The sequence below is a fragment of the Equus przewalskii genome, chromosome 22 (genome assembly GCF_037783145.1).
Source record: "Equus przewalskii isolate Varuska chromosome 22, EquPr2, whole genome shotgun sequence".
In the NCBI taxonomy this organism is placed as follows: Eukaryota; Metazoa; Chordata; class Mammalia; order Perissodactyla; family Equidae; genus Equus; species Equus przewalskii.
The window spans coordinates 22529154-22548573 of record NC_091852.1 but is presented as its reverse complement, the minus strand read 5'-3'; the positions used below and the strand labels follow the sequence as shown (position 1 = coordinate 22548573).

Here is a 19420-nt window from a genome sequence, read left to right as displayed (position 1 = left end):
CCTATGGTCGTGGAGGGTCTCTTTAAGTCCATAAGAGAGGCCTTTGGGTTTCATGTTATGCCCTGAATAAGTGGTTGGTTAGGTTGAGCCTGCCAGTTCCGCAGCCCTTATAGTTACCATCAGTACCATCTCTCAAGTCTTAGCAAGTTTGCAAATGCCAGCATCCCATCCCTCTTGGCCCCAGGTGAGATTCTTAGCAATTGTGATGTTACAGCATGTCTCGGCTTAAATGTCACTTCAATTAAATCCTAGGGAATCCTTTCTTGACTGTTCTATCTAAAGTTGATCACCTCAGAAAATTCACCATCCCTGCACCCTGTTTCCTCTATAATACATTTAACACTCTGTAATTATTTTAGGTATACATAAAAGTTGTTTGTACATCCAGCTATAATGAGACATTTTAAAATGTAGTGCTAAAAGATTTGAACAGACATTTCTCCAAAGAAGATATACAGATGGGCAACAGGCACATGAAAAGATGTTCAACATCGGCAATTATCAGGGAAATGAGAATCAAAACTACAATATCACCTCATGCCTGTCAGAATGGCTATAATTAACAAGACAGGAAACAACAAGTGTTGGAGAGGATGTGGAGAGAAGGCAGCAATCGTACACTGCTGGTTGGAGTGAAAACTTGTGCGGCCACTATGGAAAGCAGTATGGAGTATCCTCAGAAAATTAAGAATAGATCTACCATGTGATCCAGCTATCCCACTGCTGGGTATTTATCCAAAGAACATGAAAACATGAATGTACAAAGATACATGCACCCCTCTGTTCATCACATCATTATTCACAATAGCCAAGACTTGGAAGCAACCTAGGTGCCCATTGAGGGACAAATGGATAAAGAAGATGTGGTATATATACAAAATGGAATACAACTCAGCCATAAAAAATGATGAAATCCAGCCATTTGTGACAACTTGGATGGACCTTGAGGGTATTATGCTAAGTGAAATTAGTCAGAGGGAGAAAGTCAAATACCATACGATCTCACTCATAAATAGAAGATAAAAGCAACAAAAAACAAACACATAGAGACAGAGATTAGATTGGTGGTTACCACAGGGAGAGAGGGAAGGGAGGGTGAAAGGGGTAATTAGGCCCATGTGTATGGTGATAGATTGTAATTAGTCTTTAGGTGTTGAACATGCTGTAATCTACACAGAAATCAAAATATAATGTACACTCAAAATTTATATAATGTTATAAACCAGTATTACCACAATAAAAAAATAAAATTAAAAAAATAAAAATAAAAAATAAAATGTAGTGCCATTTCAGAGCTTGCAAGAAAATAGACTGAATAAACATTTGTTAAATATCTGAATCTATTTAATTGAGCTTTAGTGTATTAATGATACAGTATATGTGAAAAACATTTTAATTTTAAAGAATTTGTATCCATACCAAATACTAGATACAAATATTTCATAGTGTTCAAAACTATCTCAGTGGACCAATGACTTGATGGCATACCAAAAATAGCAGTACCTCTATGAACTTTATGGATTTTTATTGTCTAACAATGTTTCAAATGCCTACGTGCATAATTCTTGCAATATTTTCTTGAAATGTGTCAGTTACTTTATCCTTAGTCAATGAATTATGTGCAAAACTTGAGTTGTGAAAGAACGACATATTTTAAGGGTTCTACATGTGTAAATGATTATACATAAAATGAGGAATTGCCTTCTCCTGTACCCACCAGCCAAATTGTTCAAATTCCTTTGATGCTGGAGTTAAGTGAGAGGCAGTGTTGGACTGAAATAAGTACACCTCTGAATGCCGGTCACAGAAGTGCCCATCAGCTTGGAGCTCTGCCTTAATTCAACATTGGACATGCATGAGAATGAGCTGCTTGCCACTGTCACATGATTTGCATCTATAACCAGAAAAATATGATGCTTAACGTTCAGGTGCAGTTTGACATTCTCCAGCCTGCTGAAGGAAGTGGATCATGACCTTTCAAAGCCACAAGCAATCACTTAATGTCCATTTCTTCTCAGCCACCTGGAACATCAAATCAAGAAGCATCTTTGGAAGTCTCAGGTTTTGAATTGCAAAGTGATACCCAAATCATCTAGCTATTACCTGTAGAGCGGGGGCAAGAGGAAATTAGTTAAGCAATGGGTTTTTTAACAGAGAAATGTGGCAGGCATCTTTTATACATGAGGTGAAGGAAATTTATTTTGAAAACATTTTCCAAAACAAAATCCTTTGTGACTATAATCCTTTCAACAGTTTAATGATAATGTGTCCCAGAGTCATCATTAGAAGGGGCATGCTGGTCTCAAACACATGAAATTTCTATGACAATCACAAGTCCATCTCTGTGTAATAGCATGCTGGCTCTCACAAGCAATGTTCCCATTCTACCCCCTCCCTCAATTATTTCCATAGGAATGTAAGAAGCAGGATAAAATTCAAGAACTCAGTAATTAGCTGGTTGACTTGGAGTCTTGTGGCTTTCCATTTGACATGGGGTCCAGATAGGAAGGAACACTGTTGGCTATCACATTTTGAGTACCCACCATTTGCCAGGTGCTATTGCATGTTTCATCTCGCTTCACTCAGCCCTCTAACACCCTGATATGATTTTTTCAAATGTTGGTGACAAGGAAACTGAGCCAAATCATCAATGGGCATAAACTAGTAAGTACAAGAGCATGGATACAAACCCTTCTCAAACAGGCTCCAAGTCTCATGCTCTTTGCACTATACTATCTGTTCTTCACTTGAAGTCTATTAAATGTCAGCCTACTCTTCCCGTCAGTATTAAGGCCAATGCTTGCTAAGAGGGCAGATCAGGGCATTGGCCTCCAAAGAATGCTCCTTTTCTTAAAATCTCAATTCAGCTCCCTGGAGTTTCCTCTCAGTGGCTCTCAGCAGTATCTATTGACATGGCCAGCCAAGGAAGCAGTGTCTTTAGGAAATGCCCCAATAAGCCTGTTCCCATCAATGCTGAGTGTCAGGAACTGAGGTTGGTTCCCACTGAACACTATACCCTGGAGCCTTCTGTAGGTGGAACTCACAGCAGCAGCAGCTACTCTCAGAGTGGTGGCTCCTTGTTGTAGCTCTCCTACCTTATCTCCTTCCTCTCCCTTGCCTTCTCTCCTACCAATGAGACCACTTGACAGCAAATAGTAGAGAAATCATCAGCATAGTCCTTTATTGGCCTCCCAATCGCAGGTAGCTTTGGCTACCCAATAAGTGATTATGAATAAAGCCACACAGCTCTTTGGAGAAAATTATTGCAATTTTTATGCAAATTTCCACTCAGCATCATACTTTTGGCTACCCCCTCAGCCCTGTTTTACTTTACTTGAGGCTAGGAAGTAATCAGCCTTCTTCTAATCTCCAAAGGGGACTATTCTTCAAAGAGATAGGAACAGGGAATCACTTATGATCTTCTAGAAATACTGGATTCAGGTACAAAGATGTAATGCTGCAAAATCTCAGATTCTCCCTTCTTGGGGCCTAGGAGCTTCTAAACAAATCAAGACCCCGAGGAGAACCCAAGAAATTCCTTAGTAATTCCAGGTAGATCATTCAAATGCAAACCCAGTCTAATGCAGCCTACACACTGAACATTTTTCTTTCTCTTCTGTTTCTATGATAATTTGATTTCTCTTAACTTGAAAGAAAACCTTTATTTGATTGAACTGTCTCTCTAGCTACCAATCAATTTCTATCTTGTCTTTTACTGTTCACTTTGTTGACTAGAGATAAACCTGCTTCAATTCCATTCCCTTGTCTTTTTGCAATTTGATTTCTTCCCCCAAAATGCTAATATTCTTGGATTCTTAATGTAGGCAATTCATACTACCTTTTTAAGTCCTCATTTTCCTTGCTTTCTCTATAGAAATTTCCAGGAGAGAAACAAAGCTCTCTGGCTTTCGGGCCCAGCTGACCTCCTAGCCAAAAGCCAGCACCAACTTATTAGTCACATGAGGGAGCCCCAACTTGGAAGCAAATCCTTCAACCCTCAGTTAATCACCATCAATCACCAGATATCCCCCAGCTAACATTCCATGGAGCAGAGACAAGCCTTCCCCACTGAGCCCTGCACAAATTAAATATTTATGAGAAACAAAAAAAAAGATATTGCTATTTTTTAAAGCCACTGTTTTAACTAAAACATATGACATTAATGGCCTGACCCTCCTCTGAATACCTCTGTACTATTCATCTGTCAGTGAACTATGCTATCTTGAGTGGAAGTTATTTTTTTATGTGTCTAGAGAATTTATTACCAGCTTGATAATTATCTTCTTGGAGACAGGTATCTGTACTAACGTTTGTTGAGTTATCTATATCTTCTAGCACGGTGACTTTCTAGGCAGTAGATACTCTATAAATATTTCTTGGTTAATTAAATCAGACACTACGTATTCTACAAGATAAAATAATTTCTTACTGTGCCAGTTCTGCAAACATGAGATATGGTGAAGAGCAGACATATTAAAACCTACCCAGACTCTGGGTAGATAAGCACACTGATATTTAAGATACTAAAGTATCTGCATTGTAGAAAATGCATTTAATCACCAATTCTTCAATCCTCTAAAGTAGTTATTTGATGCTCCACTGGAATTTGATATCCAAATCTGTCATTTATTTAAATTTATTTAAAACTTATTTTAAGTCAAACCATATTAGAGCTTCATCACTCAATATATTTTTTAATTAATGAGTTACAACATAAACGAATCAAGTTTGCAGTTAATGAGCTATAAATAATCTATCTGTAAATAATAATTACCACTAATAGCCAGATTAGTTAGACTTCAGGTTTGTTCTAACTCTTTGTATTTACACTAAATTTGTTTCCTTTACTGTGATCAGTTAAGTTTCATCTAAAGATAACTGGAGAGAGATGACTTCTGAAATGGCAGTACGAGGAGCTCTGCAGATTTAGTCCCCAAGAAAACAACCTTAACTGGTGAAAACTATTTTGAAAAACCAACAACTGTTTAAAATTTCTGTAAATTGCCTAAGGAAATATAACAAATGAAGAAACACTTATTTGAGAAAAATCTACTAATTCTTGGTAAGGACAGTGAGTGCCTTTGTTGCTTGAGTCACGATCTACTCCCTCCTTTATTCCTCGCCCCCAGCTCAGCATGATGGAAACTCCACTCTAAAGGGGGCTCCCTCTCCCTCAAGCTATCACATCTCCCTAGGATTGACAGGCTTCCAACCTTCCTCATCCTTACCTAGCCTCCTGTTGCAGAGCCTAATTTCTAGGCAAGTGTGGCCAAGAGGTCAGGGGCTCCCTTCCTCCATCCAGCCCGACTCGTATCCCCACTGGTTCTCCCCAGGCAAAGAATATACACTGGGGCACAATTACCCTCATCACAGTTTGTTCATAGAGAGGATATTTCACACTGGAAGAGGCAAGCTGAAAAGACCAGAGACTACTGTCCCTGCCCAATGCCCTGGTCATTAGAGCCAAGATGGCACTCCAAGAGAAATGGGTCATTGTCCTTTCTCCCAGATCCAGAGCAGTGGCTCTGAGGTTTTTCCTAGAGGGAGGGGCAGGCCAAAAGGATATAAGGCATAGAAGCACTTCCCAAAGACATTGAATTTATTTGGAACAGAATGTGGGAAAGTTCGATCATAAGGGCATCTCAAAGAACAATGAAGATTTTGGTAGTAAGCAATTAAGAGGAGGTTGGTAGCTCGATGAAAGCAACAAGAAAAATTATAAGCCAGTTAGATTACCAGAGAGAACCAGATAAAAATATAACTGCTGAGATGAGCCCTCTTAGGGTCACAAAAAAATTCAAACACTGGCCCTATAAAAAAGCCCAGATTTAATTGGATCAGACTGTGCAGCAATGTGTAAACTAGGACATTATTGAAAATAATAGAGTAATCAGCCAACAATTAGTGAAGCCTAAAAACTGAGTGTGATACCAAAAGAGACAATATAACAGAGAGAGTAGGAGAACAGTCAAAGAGAGCCCTGCTAGAACCAGTCCTCAAATTTGATGAAAAACAGTAATCAGCACAACTGAGAAGCTCAGCATAGGCCAAGGGTAAATGCAAAGAGATCCACATCCAGACATTTCATAAGTGAAATGTTGAAAGACAAAGAGAAAATCTTGAAAGCAGTGAGAAAACAAACTCATCATGTACAAGGACACTCCAAAAGATTAACAGCTGACTTCACACCAGAAATGATGAGTCCAGAAGGCAGTGGAATGATATATTCAAAGTGCTGAAATTAAAAAGAACAAAACCATAAAAACCCAATCTTTCAAAAATGAAATCAAAATCAAGACATTGCCAGATAACTACAATTGAGAGAATTCATTGCTATCTGAGTATCTTAGAAGAAATACTAAAGGAAGTTCTTCAGGCTGAAAGCAAGTGACCACAGACAGTAATTTAAATCTATGCAAAAAAAACAAAGAGCGCTGATAGAGGTAATTATGTAACTATAAAAGACAGTATAATTGCATATTTCTTCTCCTTTCTCTTAAGTTATTTAAAAGGCAACAGTATAAAGCAATATGTATCAAATTGTGTTCGGTCATAACATAGAAATGTAATATTTTTGTAACATCAAAAAGGAGGTGGGTGGGAGCAAAGCTATATTATAGTAAGAAAGTGACACCATATACCTATACCAACTAAAAACCACAGGAACAAATGAAGAGAACCAGAAATGGCAGATAAGACAGTCAATATAACAAACTCTGTAAATACATGCTTGCTTTCCTTTCCTCTCTCAGCTCTTTAAAAAGAGATAAAATTATATAAAATGATAAATACAACAAAATATTGTTGGGTTTATGATATATATATATAGATATCATATATGTAATAATAATAGCATAAAAGCAGCGAAGAGACAACAGATCTATATAGGAGTAACTCTTCTATATTTCACTGGAATTAAGGTAATATAAATCTGAAGTACAGACTAAAAAGTAACATGTGTACCATAAGCTCTAGAGCCACCACTAAGAAAATAACTCAGAAAACATATAGTGAAATGTGACATTAGAAAAAATTTATTAATGCAAAAGAAGTAGAAGAAGAATAGAGGAAAAAAATATTGTTATGGGTTGGATTGTGTCTCCCACAGATTCATATGTAGAAGTCCTAACCCTGAGTACCTGAGAATGTGATTCTACTTGGAGATAGGATCTTTACTGGAGTAAATAAGTTAAAATTAGGTCATTAGGGTGGGCCCTAATCCAATATTACTGGTGTCCCTATAAGAAGGGAGAAATTTGGACACAGACATGGACAGAGGGAAGATGATGTGAATAGACACAGGGAGAAGATGGCTTTCTTCAAGCTAAGGGAAGAGGTCTAGAGCAGACAGAAGGCTGTCTCAACTCTCACAAGGAACCAACCCTACTGACAACTTGATCTCAGACTTCTAGCCTTGAGAACTGTGAGGCAACAGATTTCTGTTGTTTAAGTCATACAGTCTTGGTAATGTGTTATGGCAGTCCTAGAAAAGTAATACACACGTAGAATACAAAAAGTGAAATGGCAGGTGTAAATCTAACTATATCAATAGTAACATTATGTGTGAATGAGTTAAACATTCCAATCAAAAGGCAGAGGTTGACAGATGGAATAAAAAGACAAGACCCACATATATGCTGTCTACAAGAGACACACTTTAGATTCAAATGTACAAATAGATTGTAAGTAAAAGGATGGAAAAAAGATATATCTTACAAACAGTAAACATAAGAAAGCTGCAGCAACTATACTAATATTAGGCAACGTAGACTTTAAAACAAAAAATAATAAAGATAGAGACATTTTATTAAGACGAAAGGGTCAATCCATCAGGGAAATATAACAATTATAAACATATATGCACCTAAAAACAGAACCTAAGTATACGAAGCAAAACTGACAGAAATGGAGAAATAGACAATTCAACAATAATAGTTGGAGACTTTAATACTCCAGTTTCAATAATGGATAGAATAGGCAGAAGATGAAGAAACAAATACAATAGTTGAACTACACGCTAAACCAGTTAGACCTAATAGAAGATTGTACCTAACCACCACCAATATCCATTCTTCACAAGTGCACAGGGAACATTCTCCACGGTAGACCATACATTAAGCAATCAAACAAGCCTTAGTAAATTTAAAAGAACTTAAATCACACAAATGCTGATTTCCACAATGGAATGAACTTAGAAATAAATAACAGAAAGAAATTTGGAGAATTCACAAATAGGTTGATATTAAACAACACATTCCTAAATATCCAATGGGTCAAAGAAGAAGCCACCAGGGAAAGTAAAAAATGCTTTGAAATGAAAGAAAATTAAGATACAATGTAGCAAAACAAGTGCAATGCAGATAAAGCAGTGTGTAGAGGGAAATTTATAGTTTATGTTTTTAAAAAAATCTCATATCAACCTAATATTCTACTTTAAGGCCCTAGAAAGACTCACCACTTTAAGACTTAAATTACCAAAATCAGTATGACAGAGAGAACATAAATATCAGCCTTACAGAAATGAAAAAATTGTAAGGATACCCTGTGAACAATTGTATGCCAACAAATTAGATAATCAAGATGAAATTGACAAATTCCTGGAAAGATACAAACTACTAAAAGTGACTTAAGAAGCAATAGAAAATCTGAATAGATCTACAACAAGATATTAACTACTAAAAGTTAAAAAAGAAAAAAAAAACACTAAGCATTATGAAAAGCCCATGACCAGATGACTTCACTGGTGACTTCCACTGAGCATCAAAAGAAGAATGAGTACTGATGCTTCGCAAACTCTTCCAAAACAAATAGAAGAGGAGGGAACACTTCTCTGTTTATTGTATGAGGTCAGTATCAGTGTGATACAACGACCAGACAGACATCACAAAAAAATAAAACTGTAGACCAATATCTCATGACTAGAGATCCAAAACCCAACAAAATATTAGCAAACCAAATTGAGCAACATATTAAAAAGATGATGATACATGATCAAGATATAAAAAGAATTATACATCACAACGAAGTGGGGTTTATCCTAGGAGTGTAAAATCAGTTCAACATTCAAAAATCAATTAATACGTATATTAATAGAATAAGTAACAAATACACATGATCATCTCAATAGTTGCTGGAAAAGCTTTTAAAATATAACACCCTTTCATGATAAAAACACTTAACTAAGTAGGAATAGAAAGGAACAATATCAATCTGAAAAAGGACACCTATGAAAAACCCAAAGTTAAAGGGAACTAATAAGAGGATTCTGCCAGCCGCTAACTATGTCTATTCCAATTATGCATTCTCAGACTGGGGATATAACCACAGGGTGGGATCAGGAACGCCCTGGAACCACTGTGAGATGGACCTGAGCTAAAACTCCGTTGATCACCTGAGCTCCATTGGCCCCTTCTCCGACTGGTGGGCCACAGTGTTGCTAGGTCGCTTGGAATTAGTGTCAATTCAGAGACAGTGTCTAGTAGTCCCTGAAAGATCTGATTATTTTATTTTCCCCAATATGCAGTTACCCTGGTAAAATGCCATAGGTCCCTTTGTGGGAAGGCTGGAAGAAATATTATAAATTTTTGGTAGAGTGCCAAGGTCTTTCTTCAAGGGGATGCAGCCTCCCCCTCATTCAGGGGGTTCTGGGTCTGTAAAGTAGCTCCAGTCTGAAAATTGACTGAGGAACCATGACTCTGCTTTTATGATTCAGGTTAGACTTTTGTTTACATGACTTAGAAATTTTCTGTTTCTACAGATCAAGAATTTAGGAGCCTTTCCATCTATTACACTTCTAGGAACACCATGATTAGTTAGCCAGTGCCACAGTTCTGCACAAGTCAGACTATTCTGATTGCAGCTTTGACTCTGCTGTCCATTATGGTAACCACGCCCACCTTGCCTTTGGTGGTTGAGTGCTACCACTTGGTACCTGCCACCAGGGATCCAATTACTCTCATTGCATTTAGGTTTCCCAATTCAGTGACTGCTGTTCCCACTGTGAGGTCTGGCCTACAGAGAAGAGCGATCATACAGCTCTCCTCACGAATTTGCTCCTCATAGTATTGGTGAAAGGGATATCTTTTGGACCCTCCCAGCATGGGTAAGTAGGTCTTAAATGACAAATGCATTCTAACATTCCAATCTCCCTAAGTCTTTGAATTCTTTCCTCTACATTAAACCGAGGCATGTCTAGCATTTCCTATTCACTCACGGTGAGCCAGGTTTTGGTCCATGTCTCACAATCCTCAAAGGGGAAAATCTGAAAGCTTCTCCCTAAGATCAAGACAAGGTTGCCTGCTCTCACCACTTCTATTCAACATTATACTGGAGGTTCTAGCCAGGACAATTAGACAATGAAATGAAACAAAAGACTTCAGATTATAAAGGCAGAAGAAAAACTCTCTCTCTTTGCAGATGATGTGGATCACATATAGAAAATCCCAAGGAATCCACTAAAAACTATTAGAACTAGTGAATGAATTCAACAAGGTAGCAGGCTATAAGATCAATATACAAAATCAGTTGTATTTATACCCAATAGCAATGAATAACCCAAAAGTACAATGAAGAAAATAATTCCATTTATAATAGCATCAAAAAGAATAAAATACTTATGAATAAATTTCACAAAAGAAGTACAAAACTTATACTCTGAAACTATAAAATACTGCTGAAAGAAAGTAAAGACCTAATTAAATGGAAAGCATTCTGTTTTTAGGCATTAGAAGACAATATTATTAAGATGGCAATGTTCCTCAAATCAATCTACAGATTCAACACACTCCGTATCAAATCCCAATTGACTTCTTTGCAGAAATTGACAAGCTGATCCTAAAATTTATATAGAAATTTAAGGGACCCAAAATAGCCAAAACAGTCTTGAAAAAGAACAAAATTGGAGGACTTACACTTTCTGATTTTAAAACTTACTACAGGGGCTGGCCCCGTGGCCGAGTGGTTAAGTTCGCCTGCTCCACTTCAGTGGCCCAGGGTTTCGCTGGTTCGGATCCTGGGCGCGGACACGGCATCGCTCATCAGGCCATGCTGAGGCAGTGTCCATCCCACATGCCACAACTAGAAGGACCCACAACTAAAATAGGCAACTGTGTATCAGGGGGCTTTGGGGAAAAAAAGGAAAAATAAAATCTTTAAAACTTAGTACAAAGTTACAATAGTCAAGACAGGGTGTTACTGATGTAAGGATAGACATATAGATCAAGTGAATAGAATTGAGTCCAGATTTTACTCTCACTTTTACGGTCCATTGATTTTCAACAAGGGTGATAAGGAAAGAATAATCTTCAACAAATGGTGCTAAGACAACTGGACATCCATAGGTAAAAGAATGAAATTGGACCCCTACCGCACACTGTATACAAAAATTAACTCATGCTATATGTAACAACCTAAAAGTAAGAGCCAAAGTAGAAAAGTATCATAGGCATAAATTTTCATGAGCTTGGATTAGGCAATGATTTCTTAGATATAATACTAAAAGCCCAAGAAACAAAAGAAAAAATAGATAAATTGGATTTCATCAAAATTAACAGCTCTTGCTCTATGAAGAACACCATGAAGAAAGCTGAAAGGCAATCTAAAGAATAGGAGAAAATATTTGCAAATCATATATTTTATAAGGGATAAAGAACTCTTACAACTCAATACAACAGAAAAATAAGCCAATTAAGAAAGTGGGTAAAGTTTTCTCAGGAAAATATACAAATGGCCAATAAGCACGTGAAAAGATGCTTGGCATCATTAGTCACCAAGGAAATGGAAATCAAAACTACAATGAAATACCGCTTCACAACCACTAGGATGGCTATAATAAAAAAGGTAAAAACAAGTGTTGGTGAAATTGGAGCTCTCATACACTGCTCATAGGAATGTAACATGGTGGAGCCATTTTGGAAAATAGTCTGGCAGCTTCTAAAAACGTTGAACATAGAGTTATCATATTGCCCAGCAATTTGACTTCTAGGTCTGTATTCAAGACAAATTTTTTTGAAAACATATGTTCACACAATCACTTGTACATGAATGTTCACAGCAGCAGTATTCATAATAACCAAAACGTGGATACAACCCAAATGTCCACTAACTGATGAATGAATGAAATGTGGTATATCCACAGAGTGGGATACTATCCAGCCGTAGACAAGAATGAGGTACTATACACGCTACAACATTGATGAACTTTGAAAACAGGATGCTGAGTGAAAGAAGCCAGTCACAAAGGACCACATTTTGTATGATTTCATTTATATGAAATGTCCAGTTTAGGCAAATCTATAGAGACGGAAAGTAGTTTTGTGGTTTCCTAGGGCTGGGAGTTTGGGGAGAAATGGGGAGACTGCTAATGGGTATGGGGTTTCTTTCGGAAGTAATAATATACTAAAAATCACTGAAGTCTATACTTTAGGTGAATCACATGGCATATGAATTTTCCCTCAAAACTGTTATATGTTAAGGTAAAAGATAATTATGTTTAATTTGTGTAAAATACAGTAGTCCTCTTGTATCCGCAGTTTCACTTTCTGTAGTTTTGAGTTACCCATGGTTAACCACTGTCTGAAAATATTAAGCGGAAAATTCTAGAACTAAATTCATCAGTTTTAAATTGTACACCATTCGTAGTAGTGTGATGAAATCTCATGCCATCCTGCTCTGTCCCACCCAGGACGCTGTGTCACATTGCCTGCATCATTCCCTTCGCTTCATCTCCTCACGTAGGCATTGTATCATCTCACGTTATACAAGAAGGATGAATACAGTACAAGAAGATATTTTGAGAGAGGGAGACCACATTCACTTTTATTCCAGCATGTTGTTATAATTGTTCTATTTTATTATTAGTTATTGTTGTTAATCTCTTACTGTGCCTAGTTTATAAATTAAACTTTATCATAGGAAGACATATGTATAGGGAAAAACGTAGTACATAGTTTATATAGGGTTCAGTACTATCCATGGTTTCAGGCATCCGGTGGCGGTCTTGGAACGTATACCCTGTGGGTAAGAGGGCATTATTGTGTGTTCATTCCTATTTTGAAGTTATTAAAATGTCCTAGAAATCAGTTCACAATTCCCTAGTGCTCTGGGCTTCTCTGGAGAAGTGGTTCAGGGCAATATAGACTATTTTTAGCCTTAAGTAATTAGATGAAGAGCTAAAGTCAGAACATGGTAAAACTCCTCTCCTTTCTCTGTTTCTGGTGAAATGGGGCCTGGCTCTGGGCTCAGCTACTGCAAGTGGCCAAATAAGTGAGCACTGAATTTTATAGCAAGAAGGGACTCTAGGGACCTTCTAAGAAATACCACACGAAAAAACTGTCTAGTGTAGATTACCCCAAAGCAAACTCTGAGAAAAGGACTTGGGTTCCGGTAATTTACTTGAGTGGTGAACCCAGGAAGAACAGGTGAGTAAGTGGAGAAAGTAAGACATGGAAGGAAGAAAAGCCAATAAAAGTGTCATTAAACATAAGTTGCCAGGGTGGGCTATTGGGGTTCAATCCTGCTGGGGATGCTCTGTAACGACAAGTAGAATATGCCTCAAAACTGCCCCACAGGAGTACAGGGAGACTGAGGCATCTATGCACTGGCTCCCATCTCCCTGTGGTTGGGGACTGGTCTGGAGGAGTTAATTCTCTCACACTTCTGGGCTGTCTGCCTGCTGTAGAACCAGCTTCTGCTGAAGAAATCCTTCAGGCTTAGAAAAAGAGAGATGCAGATGCTTGAGGGGGAAGCTGTCAGCTTTCTGGGACGGGTCCTGCAGCTATAAGTGAGCTCGGGGCGGGGGGGGGGGGGGGGGGGGGAGGGGGAGGGCGGCTACAGGGTGGGGAAACAACATCAACTACAGTGTCTTGTGATTAAACAAACAATAGCAACAGCATCTCACCACTGCCCTGGCTCAGAAGGGAATTTCCAAATGGCTCTTCCCGCCCTACCTTGATTAGGAGGAAAATTTCCCTTCCTTACCATCACCCCACAAAGTGACAAAGTCCTTTTTTGATCTGTGGGGCTGATGAGCTTCTAGAATTTTCACTACTGGCTTGTCTACAGGAGATGGGTCCATGTGGAACAGAGGAGGGGTCTAGGCAGAGTCTCATGGGTAACAACAAACCTCACTTCCATCCACATGCTCAACTGTCCATGGGTTGGTCCCTGGCAGTTTGTGGGACACCCATAATGAGAGAAGAGGGACATTTGGCTGGTTCAGATTCAATTTCCTCATAGCTTCTGGGTACATCACGGGTACTTGCTTCCTTATCACAGTTCTCAGCTTCTTTTCACCTTATTGAGTCTTAGTGAGAGAACTCATTCTGATAACTTGAATCCAAGTCTCTCTGTACCATTGACCCACTGATTAGTGGTAAAACACTAATCACACAGATTAATGCTTGGATACACAAATTCTACCTCTCAAGATTAGGAAATGCCAACTTAAAGCCAAACAAGCTTCCTTAGTATAATATTTCTCACAGCCTTCAGCATGCCTATGAGCTTTGACTCTCTTCAAGGAGAGAGTTAAAGTTCGCATTATTTCCCTAAATTAAATGGCCAGAAAAGAGTTTTTCACAGAGCATTTCATGGAACAAAAGTTCTACAGAATACACTTAGAGAAACCCCGGCATAGCCCAGTCCATTCATTTAACTGTTGGGGTCCAGAGAAGCAAAGTGACTTCCTTTAGTTATGCTGTGAGTTACTGATGGAGCCAGAGCCTGGACCCAGACCTCCCATCTCTCAGGTGCCCTTAGTTCAATGCCAGGATGATGGTCATGGGTTTACCCATGATGGACAGCTTGTGAATTGTCCTGGCTCTTTTTTTTGTGCATTAGAAAAATGTCATCCTGCTTCAACATCTAAGCCAGAGGAATGAAATATTTGTATCATTCCCATGATCCGGAACTGTCAACTAGTAGGAGAAGAAGTTAATAAAAACAAGGAAAAAGTGAGTTAATACCCAGGCCTGCTGGGTGTGACAGAGGTGGCTAGCTGTCTAGCAAAACTTCATGCTCCCTTCCTCCTATAGGTATGTGAACTCTGCAGCCAGCTATGGCCATACGATGAGTTCTCACAAGTGGGATTTTTAAGCAACAAGGATCCTTTCTCCACTCTCTCTTGCCCCTTCTACTGGCTGGATGCTGAGGACTCTGAGGCCCCAGGGAATGGCAAAGCCATACAATAGAAGGAGATCTGAGTTCTGAACCTGCATGTGGAGGGAAGCACTGGCTTACCTGGGAAGACTCTTACATAAGCAAGAAATAAAATGCTATTGTGGTAAACCACTGAAAGTTCTGGGTTTGATATAGCAGTTCACATTGTCCTAGTTAACATACTGAGAGATGAAAGAAAATCTGGAGCAAAAGAAGAGATGAGGGATGTCAAAAAGCATGAGATGATGGATTCAGAAATTTGGGGACACAGAGCAGTTCCATTTAGCAATTAGAAAGAACCTGGATCAAAACAGATCAGCTTTTATTCCCAGGGACTGAGGGGGCTGGCACAGGCACAGCATCCCGGACACCATGGCCGCCCTCAGCCCATCTTCATTCAATCACTAATCACATCGCCTCATTAAGCATTCCTCATAGAATCGACTTCTCTCCATTCCCACTGCCAGCACTCCAGGCTGAGTCATTATCTTTTGGCTGGTTTACTCCAAATACTCTCTAACTAGTTCTATCTTCTGTTAGCTCCCCTGCTCCTGTGCCCTTCATGAATCTGTTTTCAATGCTGTAGTCAGAAGCATCTTTATAACACACAAATCAGATTATGACCAACATGCCCCACCAGCCAGCTTGAACCCCTTCAATTAATTCCCAGTGTGATTACCATAAAGTCCCAACCGCTTTGCATGATACACACGGCCCTGCATGACACTCCTCCTTCTCAGCTCTCACCTCCCTGGCCTTTGGACTCTTTTCTCCAGCCATTCTGAACTTCTTTTGGCTTCCTGAGTGGGTCTTGCCTCTTAGCCATCGTACAGGATACTCCCATTTCCTGAAATGTCCTTGCCCCCTCCTTTCTCACAGTTTGACTCTCACTCAACTTAGCTGTCACCTTTTCTTCCTTTTTTTGGTGAGGAAGATTGTTGCTGAGCTAGCATAGGTGCCAGACTTCCTCTGTTTTGTATATGGGATGCTGCCACAGCATGGCTTGTAGAGCGGTGTGTAGGTCCGCGCCGTGGATGCAAACCTGTAAACCCCAGCTGCCAAAGCAGAGCACCTGAACTTAACTACTATATCATCAGGCTGGCTCCACTGTCACCTTTTCTAGGAAAACACACTCTCAGACTGTAATAGCCTCTTATTTTCTGTTTAGTCCCTTTCCCTGTCCCCTTCCCTGCCCCTGTCAAAGGACATTCATGCTCTAATTGTGTGCTTATCAGTGTTCTCCATTAGAATGATCTTTGAGGGCAAGAGCACCTCCTTCACCATTGAATCCGAGCACTTCTCGGTTACTTGGCACAGAGCAGGTGCTCTAGAAATACTTCTTGAAGGAATGGATGGGGGTGGGGTGGATGGTTGGGATGGATGCTTATTCTGTATGAGCCTAAGAAAAAGTTGTACATACAGCAGTAAGCAATGTTAGTTAACTATTAGTGGAAATAGGATCACTTTTTTTCCCCGTACATTTATTTACTTAACTCTGCTTCATAAATGTCTTTTAGCATACAATATTCCAAAGTTGCTGTGTTTGGCTGTTTTAGAAGATTTAATTGATTAATTTTGTTTGTTTATTAACATGCATAGACAAACCAGCACATCTCACTCATTCTCTGCAAGCCAGGATTTGAAGAAACCTGGCTTTCCGGTCATGAGGAATGAAGTAGACACAGGGTTAAGATCTTGGCTCCACAGTCAGTGATGGCTGGTTGAGTCCTGCCATAAGACTGACCAGCCGTGTGACCTCAGGCAATGACATAATGTGTCTAGAGTCCTTAGCAGAGTGTCTGGTACATAATAAGAACTCAACAACTGGTAGCAATAATTATTGTTGTATTTGCCACAAAAATTAATACTAATTTTGTCATTATCCTGCCCTAGTATCGTCATCAGATCATGACTAAGGCCACTGGGGGTTTGTACACTGTGTGCAGGAAAAGCAACCAACAAAGACCAGCCCTAATGAGGTCATTGGAGAAGACTGAATTCTCCTCATTGGACAGACAAGGAAACCCACAGTCAGCAGGGTGAGGAGACCTGCTCCTAGTCACGTAGCTCATAAGGGCAGAGCCAAGACTCATGCCAGAACTTCTGATTCCAAAGTCAGTTCTCTTTCCACTACACTGCACGGCCTCTGGGCGTTAGCATTTCCAGGACCTACAGGCTTCCAGGTGTCTAAGATCAAATAGGACTCAGGATTCCAAATAAGCACCCTGGGACTGACTGTTCCCCTCCCTTCATTCATAGGTGCTTGAGATTGCGGGCCCCCGGGGCATTCTGCCCAGGCTGCAGCGTTCACGGATGTGGCTCCTCTCCACAGGCTGCCCTCTGCCAAGGGGACAGACCGGCTCCCACAGAGACCAAAGCGTCCTTTTACAGAGTAGCTGCTGCATCTCCCTGGGGACTGCGCTGGGAATGCCAGCTACCCCCTACACTCCAGAAGCCCCCTGCTTGGTAGGTGTGTACCATGGAAACTGAATACACATCACTTGAGTGAACATCAGGGTGTGCTACATCTCTGAAGTCCAGTTCTCAGTGCAAACTGCCGAAGGAGAGAATACATAAAGTACTCAGAATGTCATAGATTGTCCGAACTCGACAAGAACTGAGTGAGGCCTCATCTTTCTCTGAACATTTATTTTGTAGAGGAAGAAATCTGGCCATAGAAAAGGGCAAGAACAAACGGATTAGGGGTGGAGGGTCTCCAGAGTCCCACTCCACTGTCCTTTTCATCACATGAACATACGGCTTCTGGAGCATCATCATAATTGGATACCCTTTATGGAGAAGGGCTGCCTCAGACATACAAACCTGCTTAGGACATTTGCCCTCACCATGGGGAGCCGTTTTTGACATGGGCTGTCTTTAGTGATCTGGGATACTTCTTCAGGATGGGACAGTTAGTGGAGAGTGGTTCTTTCTTTGAGGGCTTTGTGCTACAGAAGCCCTAGGAGAGGCCACATAGAGGTGTGGACAATTCTAGAGCTGTTTCAAGAATGGTGCTCATCACTTGTTTTTCCATATTCCATATCCCAGGAAAGTGGCTGTGAGCCATCCAGTTGCAGGGACTAGCTCAGAGTGGGATTGAGAATGAGCACTGCCCCAGGCACCTGCCTTCCCCAAAGCCTATTAAGCTGAAAGGGACCAAGCTGGGCGGATGAGTTCCTCAAAGCTTGGAAGTCTTCCAAATCCTATTGGATTTTGTTATATATAAGATATTGTTGTCTCAGAACCTCACAGCGGGTCCCTGAACCAGGATGTGCTCCAAGCAGACAGACAGAAGACATATCTAAGTCCTCTGTTCTTCACAGTGTCCCATCTTCTAGCTCCACTCCCCGTCCTAAATCAGGGACAGGCAACTCTCTACAGCATGGCAGTGCTGTGCCAGAGGACTTTAGGATATCTGTCCATTGCAGACAACCATTCACAGATAATGGAGAGCTGAAAGAGGACCCAAAGGGGAAAATTGCCATATCTTGTGAGTGTATTGAATTCCATCTCATTTAAGGCAGGAGACAGTGCTTTTTTATTCTTAAGGCTCCATTATCCTCTTTGATACTTAGTACATGGAATAGTCCAAATAAACAGCTGACGAATGACTTGGCAAATGAATGAAGGAAGGAACAAAGTGTGTGTTTGAGTTAAGGAGTAAATGCATGGACTATTGAGAAAATACATAAGGGAATTGCAAAACCTTGATAATGCATGCATAAACTTACATGAATTCTGTGCTGGAGAAAGAAGTTCATCTGTTTATGTAATTCTTATTGATACAGCATTCCCTCTTCTGTTCTTTACTCTCTTGAACTCTGTAGAACAAGGAACCTTTAGCTATTTTGTTCTCTGAACGTTTGGGCAGGATTAAAATAACTTTTTAGTGTATCTCTTTGATTTCTCCAGCCAGTCACACATTTGTTCCCAATCTAGAGCCTAAATGAGCTATTTTTCACTTCAACTCTCAGTGTCCTGTCTGTTGCTAACACCTGGTCTTGTCATCGCACTATTCCTTAACACCCTGGTGGAGAAAAGGCAGACTGGAAGCAGACAGCGAAGTGGTGAAGCCGGGTGGGGCACCCTGGAGGCAGACAGCCCTGGGCCCTGGAGTCCACCATCTAACAGAGTGGCTTTGGATGAGTTCCCAGCCTCTGAATAACAGTGGAACATACATTGTGAATGTGATTATAAATAATCATGCAGAAAAGTACTTTGCATCAGGTCTATCACACAGTGAATGCTCAATAAATTTTAGTTA

At 39.9% G+C, this 19420-nt stretch overlaps 1 long non-coding RNA gene across 1 annotated transcript in view; it reads right to left on the bottom strand.

Annotated features, from left to right (window-relative positions):
* Positions 1 to 19010, bottom strand: part of LOC139078525 (uncharacterized) — a 46071-nt gene extending 27061 nt beyond the window's left edge. Inside the window, exon 1 of the long non-coding RNA XR_011531521.1 lies at positions 18888 to 19010. This is a non-coding gene — a long non-coding RNA (uncharacterized lncRNA). The remainder of the gene's footprint in view (positions 1 to 18887) is intronic.
* Positions 19011 to 19420: the final 410 nt, after the last annotated feature.